The sequence below is a fragment of the Odocoileus virginianus genome, unplaced genomic scaffold (assembly GCF_023699985.2).
Source record: "Odocoileus virginianus isolate 20LAN1187 ecotype Illinois unplaced genomic scaffold, Ovbor_1.2 Unplaced_Contig_37, whole genome shotgun sequence".
Lineage (NCBI taxonomy): Eukaryota > Metazoa > Chordata > Mammalia > Artiodactyla > Cervidae > Odocoileus > Odocoileus virginianus.
This window is the reverse complement of record NW_027224354.1, coordinates 14,800-24,649: the sequence shown is the minus strand read 5'-3', so window position 1 is coordinate 24,649 and position 9,850 is coordinate 14,800. Positions and strand designations below refer to the sequence as shown.

At 41.1% G+C, this 9,850-nt stretch overlaps 1 long non-coding RNA gene across 1 annotated transcript; it reads right to left on the bottom strand.

Annotated features, from left to right (window-relative positions):
• Window positions 1-328: 328 nt before the first annotated feature.
• On the bottom strand, window positions 329-7,236 carry LOC139034194 (uncharacterized). Its single transcript, XR_011486622.1, has 3 exons — window positions 7,014-7,236; window positions 1,082-1,171; window positions 329-488 (listed from the first exon to the last, which is right to left on the bottom strand). It is a non-coding gene; the product is annotated as an uncharacterized lncRNA (long non-coding RNA).
• Between the last annotated feature and the right edge of the window lie 2,614 nt (window positions 7,237-9,850).

Below are 9,850 nucleotides of genomic sequence, written 5' to 3'. Positions count from 1 at the left end.
CATGTTATGTTACAGCTGGTGGGGCCCTCAATCAGTACGTCTTTCCAGGTTGATTTGTCAGTGTCCATTAAAGAGTCTGTGCACTTCCTGTCTGTATGTATTTGGGGACTGCTCCTTCAAGTATTAATTCTCAACAGGAGAATTGTCCCTCTATTAGAGAGTGCATATTCCTTATGACATATAGGTGGTCTGGGGACTCTGCTTTCAAAAATACCTATAATAGTTTAAACATAGTCCCTAGTTTCTTTGCTTTAGCTTTACTGAGGTATAATTGATATGCCAAAAAATTACACATGCTTAACATATATATGTATTCTTGAAGTTGGACCTATGCATAAACCCATAATAATCACCAAACCAAAGCTGATGTATCCATCAACTCCAAAATTTTGCTTGTGTTCTTTTCACACTCCCCAGGTTTTACAGAATAGGAAATTGAGGTCAAATCAGGTTTATTGTCTTGCAAAAATATAGGCAGACCTGGCATCCTGGAGTCAGAAATGAAGAGACAGATTACAGAAGTGGCACAGGTCAGCAGGAAAGCAAAATTTACTTGATTTTGGCGTGATGTGTGGCTGAGCCTCATGCGGTCTGTGTGTGGACATGTAAGGTACTAGTCTCTGCTTTTCTTAGTAGCAGGATGACCCCCAGCCAGGTTACTTAATCTCTGTATATCATCACTTCACCAGCTACAAAATGGTGTAGAAATCATATTCTCTACCTCCCCAGAATGTTGTGCAAAATACATGAGATTAAAAATAGTATACATTCAGGAAAGCTGAGTTCTTTGTCGTTTCCTGAGGTCCACTGCTTTTTGCAAATTTTAAGTTCAAATCATCCTATGACCATGCATAAATGGTAATTCAATTACAAAACAGTATGAGGACTTACTGAGTTCATCTGATAACAGAGTGTGATAAGAGCTGAAGATTGGAAAGTAATTATTTGGAAATCACTGCTTCTTCCTTCTCAACTAAGGTCTCAAAAGGAAAGGCTCTTTCCTAAATGGGATCTCATTTACCTCTATATCTATCTCACAGATTTTATCTGAAAAACAACCAGCACAGGGGAAAAGACTTACCCAAAGGTGGATGATGTACCTGGCGCCAGTATCCTATTGCAGTGTTCCTTTGCAAACCTCCTCTTTCTGGATAACATTGCATATATTACTCTGGAGAAATTAACACAGAAGATAAAAAGTGGAATGGGAAAGTATACGCAATAAAGTGATGTGGGGTGATGGTCTTGGTGGTTTCTTTCTCAAACCATATGGAGCTGGTCCAGTGATTGTTTCCTTCTTCCTAAACTAACTGACAAGTTACGCCAGCGAAGAGATAGGACACAGAAGTTAATACATAATGGAAACTTATACATTTCTCTTCTGTTTAATCTTTCCAGTCATCATCATAGAGTAATGCTATTTGGATTATGTCAAGGGACACTCCTATAAAGGAAAGATGGGTATGGGATAAGAGGGAAATTAACATCTATTTGGTGTCCTATGTACAATATGCTGCGTATGACACCTGATATATCTTCTTCTTTTGCTCCTCAGAACAACTGTTTCCATTTTATAAATTAGAAAATGCAGACTCAGAAATGTTATATAATTTCTAAGAATTATATAATTTCTAAGAATATTATATAATTTCTAAGAATTATGTAAAATATCCTACCATAACTGTAGAGATCACAGAAATGCTAATCCTGAGGTAGTGCCCTCCTCATGTAAAACACTGCATCCTTTTTACTTTGTGGCGAGTCAGGGCTTAGGGATAAGTGTTTTGAACTGAGTATTTTTTCCTTGACAAATCATGCATGTATGGATGGCCACTAATACTTTTCTTTGAACACATTGAAAGTGGACACTTTCAATGACTATAAGCATCTAGATCTCAGAAGAGAGATCTTCTAGGACATGGATTTTCACTGAAGTGTCTGGCAAATAATATTCACCCAATAAAAATGCACTGAAATCACAAGTCCATGGATCAGTGAATGCATGGAGAGGTCCTACAACAAAATACCAAAGTGGACAAAATGTGTAAACTGTTCACAGATGAAGAAATTAAAATGGCCAATAATCACAAAAATATGTTCCAACTCACTAATAATTTAAGGAGTGCTAGTGAAAACATCTAAATATCCTTTCATTACCTATCATCTGACACATATGAAAAATACAAAAAACAAAAATAAACAAAAAATTCACAAACATTTGAAAACTGGCTCGTGTGTGGGGGGGACAGGTTGGGGAGGCTCAACTTCAGCATAAGTCAAGGAAACAGAACACAGTCAGAAATAAATGTAAATATTATGAACAAAAGTTTAGAGGTGGGTAAGAAATGAGCATGCTCTGACAACTTATGACAGAATTTATTGAAATCAAGTCCCAGGGAAGATTGCAGGGAAATTTTTACACATGTACAAAAGTAAGCTGGTAAGAGGATATTTGCTGCAGGATTGCATGAAATAGGGGGGAAAATGGAAATATAGGAAGCTGTCTAAATGTCCATAACTATGTGAGTAAAGGCTAACAAAACCATTTATACTTCTCTATGGGGCAGGACCATGATGGCTACTCCATTTCTTCTAAGGGATTCCTGCCCACAGTAGTAGATATAATGGTCATCTGAGTTAAATTCCACTCATTCCAGTCCATTTTAGTTCGCTGATTCCTAAAATGTCAATGTTTACTCTTGCCATCTCCTGTTTGACCACTTCCAATTTGCCTTGATTCATGGACCTAACATTCCAGGTTCCTATGCAATATTGCTCTTTACAGCATCAGACCTTGCTTCTATCACCAGTCACATCCACAACTGGGTATTGTTTTTGCTTTGGTTCCATCCCTTCATTCTTTCTGGAGTTATTTCTCCACTGATCTCCAGTAGCATATTGGGCACCTACCAACCTGGGGAGTTCCTCTTTCAGTATCCTATCTTTTTGCCTTTTCATACTATTCATGGGGTTCTCAAGGCAAGAATACTGAAGTGGTTTGCCATTCCCTTCTCCAGTGGACCACATTCTGTCAGATCTCTCCACCATGACCCGACCGTCTTGGGTGGCCCCACGGGCATGGCTTAGTTTCACTGAGTTAGACAAGGCTGTGGTCTATGTGATCAGATTGGCTAGTTTGCTGTGGTTATGGATTCAGTGTGTCTGCCCTCTGATGCCCTCTTGCAACACCTACCATCTTACTTGGGTTTCTCTTACCTTGGACGTGGGGTATCTCTTCATGGCTGCTCCAGCAAAGTGCAGCCACTGCTCCTTACCCATAGAAGAAATGGGGTAGCCATCATGGTCAACAGAAGAGTCCAACATGCAGTACTTGGATGCAGTCTCAAAAACGTCAGAATGATCTCTGTTCGTTTCCAAGGCAAACCATTCAATACCATGGTAATCCAAGCCTATGCCCCAGTAATGCTGAAGAAGCTGAAGTTGAATGGTTCTATGAAGACCTACAAGACCTTTTAGAACTAACACCCAAAAAGGATGTCCTTTTCATTATAGGGGGCTGGAATGCAAAAGTAGGAAGTCAAGAAACACCTGGAGTAACAGGCAAATTTGGCCTTGGAGTACGGAATGAAGCAGGGCAAAGGCTAATAGAGTTTTGCCAAAAGAACACACTGGTCATAGCAAACACCCTCTTCCAACAACACAAGAGAAGACTCTACACATGGACATCACCAGATGGTCAACACCAAAATCAGATTGATTATATTCTTTGCAGCCAAAGATGGAGAAGCTCTATACAGTCAGCAAAAACAAGATGGGGAGCTGACTGTGGCTCAGATCATGAACTCCTTATTGCCAAATTCAGACTTAAATTGAAGAAAGTAGGGAAAACCACTAGACCATTCAGGTATGCTACTGCTGCTGCTAAGTCACTTCAGTCGTGTCTGACTCTGTGTGACCCCGTAGATGGCAGGCCAGGAGGCTCCCCCATCCCTGGGATTCTCCAAGCAAGAACACTGGATTGGGTTGTCATTTCCTTCTCCAATGAATGAACGTGAAAAGTGAAAGTGAAGTTGCTCAGTCGAATCCAACTCTTAGCGACCCCATGGACTACAGCCACCAGGCTCCTCCATCCATGGGATTTTCCAGTCAAGAGTACTGGAGTGGGTTGCCATTGCCTTCTCTGATTCAGGTATGACCTAAATCAAATCCCTTATGATTATACAGTGGAAGTGAGAAATAGATTTAAGGGACTAGATCTGATAGACAGAGTGTCTGATGAACTATGGACAGAGGTTTGTGACATTGTACAGGAGACAGGGATCAAGACCATCCCCAAGGAAAAGAAATGCAAAAAAGCAAAATGGCTGTCTGAGGAGGCCTTACAAATAGCTGTGAAAAGAAGAGAAGTGAAAAGCAAAGGAGAAAAGGAAAGATATTCCCATTTGAATGCAGAGTTCCAAAGAATAGCAAGGAGAGATAAGAAAGCCTTCCTCAGCGATCAGTACAAAGAGATAGAGGAAAACAACAGAATGGGAAAGACTAGAGATCTCTTCAAGAAAATTAGAGATACAAAGGGAACATTTCGTGCAAAGATGGGTTCGATAAAGGACAGAAATTATATGGACCTAACAGAAGCAGAAGATATTAAGAAGAGGTGGCAAGAATACACAGAAGAACTGTACAAAAAAAAGAAGATCTTCACAACCAGATAATCACAATGGTGTGATCACTCACCTAGAGCCAGACATCCTGGAATGTGAAGTCAAGTGGGCCTTAGGAAGCATCACTATGAACAAAGCTAGTGGAGGTGATGGAATTCCAGTTGAGCTATTTCAAATCCTGAAAGATGATGCTGTGAAAGTGCCAGCAAATTTGGAAAATGCAGTAGTGGCCACAGGACTGGAAAAGGTCAGTTTTCATTTCAATCCCAAAGAAAGGCAATCCCAAAGAATGCTCAAACTGCCACACAATTGTACTCATCTCACACGCTAGTAAAGTAATACTCAAAATTCTCCAAGCCAGGCTTCAGCAATACGTGAACCGTGAACTTCCAAATAGTCAAGCTGGTTTTAGAAAAGGCAGAGGAACCAGAGATCAAATTGCCAACATCCGATGGATTATCGAAAAAGCAAGAGAGTTCCAGAAAAACAGCTATTTCTGCTTTATTGACTATGCCAAAGCCTTTGACTGTGTGGATCACAATAAACTGTGGAAAATTCTGAAGGAGATGGGAATACCAGACCACCTGACCTGCCTCTTGAGAAACCTGTATGCAGGTCAGGAAGAAACAGTTAGAACTGGACATGGAACAACAGACTGGTTCCAAATAGGAAAAGGAGTACATCAAGGCTGTATATTGTCACCCTGCTTATTTAACTTGTATGCAGAGTACATCATGAGAAACACTGGGCTGGAAGAAGCACAAGCTGGAATCAAGATTGCCAGGAGAAATATCAATAACCTCAGACATGCAGATGACACCACCCATATGGCAGAAAGTGAATAAGAACTAAGAAGCCTCTTGATGAAAGTGAAAGAGGAGAGTGAAAACATTGGCTTAAAGCTCAACATTCAGAAAACTAAGATCATGGCATCCAGTCTCATCACTTCATGGCAAATAGATGGGGAAACAGTGGAAACAGTGGCTGACTTTATTTTTCTGGGCTCCAAAATCACTGCAGATGGTGATTGCAGCCATGAAATTAAAAGACACTTACTCCTTGGAAGGAAAGTTATGACCAACCTAGATAGCATATTAAAAAGCAGAGACATTACTTTGTCAACAAAGGTCCATCTAGTCAAGGCTATGGTTTTTCCAGTGGTCATGTATGGATGTGAGAGTTGGACTGTGAAGAAAGCTGAGTGCCGAAGAATTGATGCTTTTAAACTGTGGTGTTGGAGAAGACTCTTGAGAGTCCCTTGGACTGCAAGGAGATTCAACCAGTCCATCCTAAAGGAGATCAGTCCTGGGTGTTCATTGGAAGGACTGATGTTGAAGCTGAAACTCCAATACTTTGGCCACCTCATGTGAAGAGTTGACTCATTGGAAAAGATTCTGATGCTGGGAGGGATTGGGGACAAGAGGAGAAGGGGCCGACAGAGGATGAGATGGTTGGATGGCATCACCGACTCGATGGGCATGAGTTTGAGTAATCTCCGGGCATTGGTGATGGACAGGGAGGCCTGGCGTGCTGCGATTCATGGGGTCGCAAAATGTCAGACACAACTGAGTGACTGAACTGAACTGAACTGAACTGATGGGCTTCAAGACAAAATTGAAAAAAAACCCTGAAATTCCAGAGTTAGCTACTGATCAGGAAGATAACAAAGCTGTGTCCCTGATTAACTGAAATCCTCTAAAGTCAGTCCTGGAGGAAGGTATAGCAGCCCCCTCCAGTATTCTTGTTTTTGCTTATCTGGTGGTTCAGCGGTAAAGCATCCACCTGCAATGCAGGAGACAAGGGAGACATGGGTTCCATCCCTGGCTTAGGAAGATTCCCCTGGAGGAGAGAAATGGCAACCCACTCTACTATTCTTGCATGTAGAGTCCCATGAGGGGCCTGGCAGGCTACAGTTTATAGGGTCGCAAAGAATCAGACACAACTGAAGCAAATTAGCAAACACACTCACAAAGTTAATACTCTGTTCTGAATAATGGTCATAATAATGGGTAACTTGAATAGCCACTAGGATTAAAGGGTGTGAAATATAAAGCACAATTCCTTAAAACACTTCTACACATATCACTTGCCCTCCCTCCAGATCACCTGTCTCAAGGGCAATACTTGAGCTTCTGCCCAAGCCCCACCCCTCTCTTCAGGGATGAGCCAATGCATGTGGCCTAGACACCGAGGTCAGTTGGCAGTAGGGGCAGGATTTCATCTCCTCTGTCCTCTTCCTCTCCCAATGGGGTAGGTGAGTGAGTACTGTGGGACAACAGCAGGGGTGTGTGACCATTTCTGCAGCCCTGAAAGCCCATCTTCTGAAAGGGAAGCTGCTCTGTGTCCTCAGGGAGGGTGAGGGATGGGACCTCATCCCATTCTGACACTTACTTGCAGAGGTGACCCAGGCTCTGTCACCATGATCTTGGGCATCTGTGACTGGGACTCGCAATACCTTTGTCACAGAGCTGTCCTGAGGGGTGAATGAGGAAACCTGCCAAGAGTGTATGGCACGTGGTGGGACTTCAGTGCCCTTTAAATGTTAGGGTACAGCAGTGGGATCTATCTGAGCCCTGGTCCTAAGGAAGGCATTGCGAAAAGTCATTTCTCACTGATTCTCCTACAGAGATTACATGTATCTAGGGGAAAGGAGCAAACAACTCTCTGACAAGTGCTGACTTGAAGGGTTTGAGGTAGTAGGTCCTCTTGAATTTTTGGTGTTACAGAATCTCCTAAGAGCTGCTCCACATAATACCTGTGTGCTGATCCTAATACAGTCCCCATGCTGGGAAGACAGGAGTACCTTTGACTCACCTGGTGAGCTCAGTGAGAGATGGCACCAGGACAGTGGGCTGTGATGTTTGTCTAACTTCTGCTCCTAGACTGCTCCCTATGTCAATACACTGGTAAGAAATTCTAGACCTGTATCACATTCAACATGGCAGGGGTCCTCAGATCATGTCATACCAGGATTTCAACCACATGCTGCCTCCCTTAGAGGCAAAAATCCACAAATTACTACCATTGCTTTTATAGACAAGTATCCATTCTTCCAGTCACTCATAGCTAAATATATATTGAGCTCAAACCCATACTCTTCATTAGAAGTATCCTGTTAACTCTATAGTGAAAATATCCTGCCAGAGGTTAAATCTGAGATGACATGGCTCCTGCATGTTAACTTTTATACTTTCAAGGAATTGAAGATGTTAAAAAAAAATTCCCCTTTGGATCTCTTTTCCCCATTTAATCACAGACCTTCTCTCTCCCTCTCTCCCCCTTTCTCCCCTGTCCTTCAAAATCAAAGTTCCAGAAAGCATTTTCTGCATGCCTTGTTAACATTCTTCACTTCCCACTAACCTCTTATCTCACTGTACTACTGAATCTGTCCCCATGATTGCAGTGGACGTGCTCTTACCAAGGTCACTAGGTAAATATGTTAGTACATGAATATTGCTCTAATGATTCCCTAAAGTATACATGGGCTTCCCTGGTGGCTCAGTCAGTAAAGAATCCGCTTGCAATGTAGGAGACCAGGGTTCAATTCCTGGGTCAGGAAGATCCCCTGGAGAAGGAAATGGCAACCCACTCCAGTATTCTTGCCTGGAGAATCCCATGGACAGAGGAGCCTGGCGGGCTACAGTCCATGGGGTCACAAAGAGTCGGACACGACTTAGCGACTAAACCACCACCACCACCACCACCACCAAAGTACACATGCTTATGCAGACTGCTTCTGTTACTGAAACAAATCTTTGACTGTTTCCCAGGTTCTGGAGCATGAGGTACAAACCCTGACTGTCCTGTTCTCTAAATGTGCAGCCCTAGGCCAAGTTCTCTCTTCCTCAGCTTTTCATCTACAAAATGGAGACAAGCAACAGTGTCTACCTCATAGGGGTGCCTGGACCATTAAATGAATTGATATGGGGAATACTTTAAAATGTAGCCATGTTTAGTTTTCATGTATATTTTTATTCGCATTACTATCCCCACAGGCACAAAAACAGGATACACTGTCAACTCTTAAGAGGACTTGTCCATGAATTAGTAGACTTTAAGGATTTCTAATTATTTTTGCTATCCTGAATTTTTCTCTTCTTAAGGTCCCCACAATTAACATGGGATTATAGATAAAGAGAATGGGACATTTGACTAAATAGTATCACAGATCATTATTGAACAATACTTAATTTTATCTATTTAACCAAAGTGAAAATAAAAGATTTTAAAATCAAATACAAAAAGTTACATAGTTGTGAGCAAAACTTAGCTCTTTTAATATTGAAAAGACAGTTTTCTTATTTTAAGACATGATAATGACAACATGAACCATAGGAAATTATTTTGGAAAGACAGAAACCATCACTTTTCTAGGCAAATTATTTGAAAGGTACAGAAAAATCTTTCCCAATCTCTTACCTAGAGTCAACCAATGGTCCACAAAAATCTTGTCCTCTTAGCAGATGAAAGAAAATTAACTTTTAACATAGATACAATATTGATGTTAAAGCTTATTATTTAAACTTTAGAAGAATTGATGCTTTTGAACTGTGGTGTTGGAGAAGACTCCTGAGAGTCCCTTGGACTTCAAGGAAATGAAAGAGTTAATCCTAAAGACAATCAGCCCCGAATATTCATTGGAAGGGCTGATGCTGAAGCTTAAGCTCCAATACTTTGGCCACCTGATGCAAAGTTCTGACTCTTTGGAAAAGACCCTGATGCTAGAAAAGATTGAAGGCAAGAGGAGAAGGGGACGAAAGAGGATGAGATGGTTGGATGGCATCACTGACTCGATGGACATGAGTTTGAGCCAACTCTTGCTCCTTTACTTTCTCTCCTTTACTTCCTCCCCCATCCCCCACTTTAAAGTAGATGCTCTGTGGATTTAATGTAAATAATAGAGCAGTAATGGAACAGTAATGACAAGCAATATAGCTAGGTCATCTATATCTATTTAGTGTGTCCAGTATTCTTCACTTTCTCATTCTGAAACACTCAGTTGTTCTATTAAAAATTTAGGACAAAATTACCTTTTCCTTTAGCAAAAGTGAATCTCCATACCTCACACCCTTTTTATCTCAAAATATACTACTTTTCTTACATACAGAAATAAAATAATCTTCCATAGTATTTTAGTAGTTTTAATTATATGTATTAATTAGAATTCTTGGTGCTTACAAGTTATAAACAATAGTGAAAACTAGGAAGTAAGCAATTGTGAACTGTTT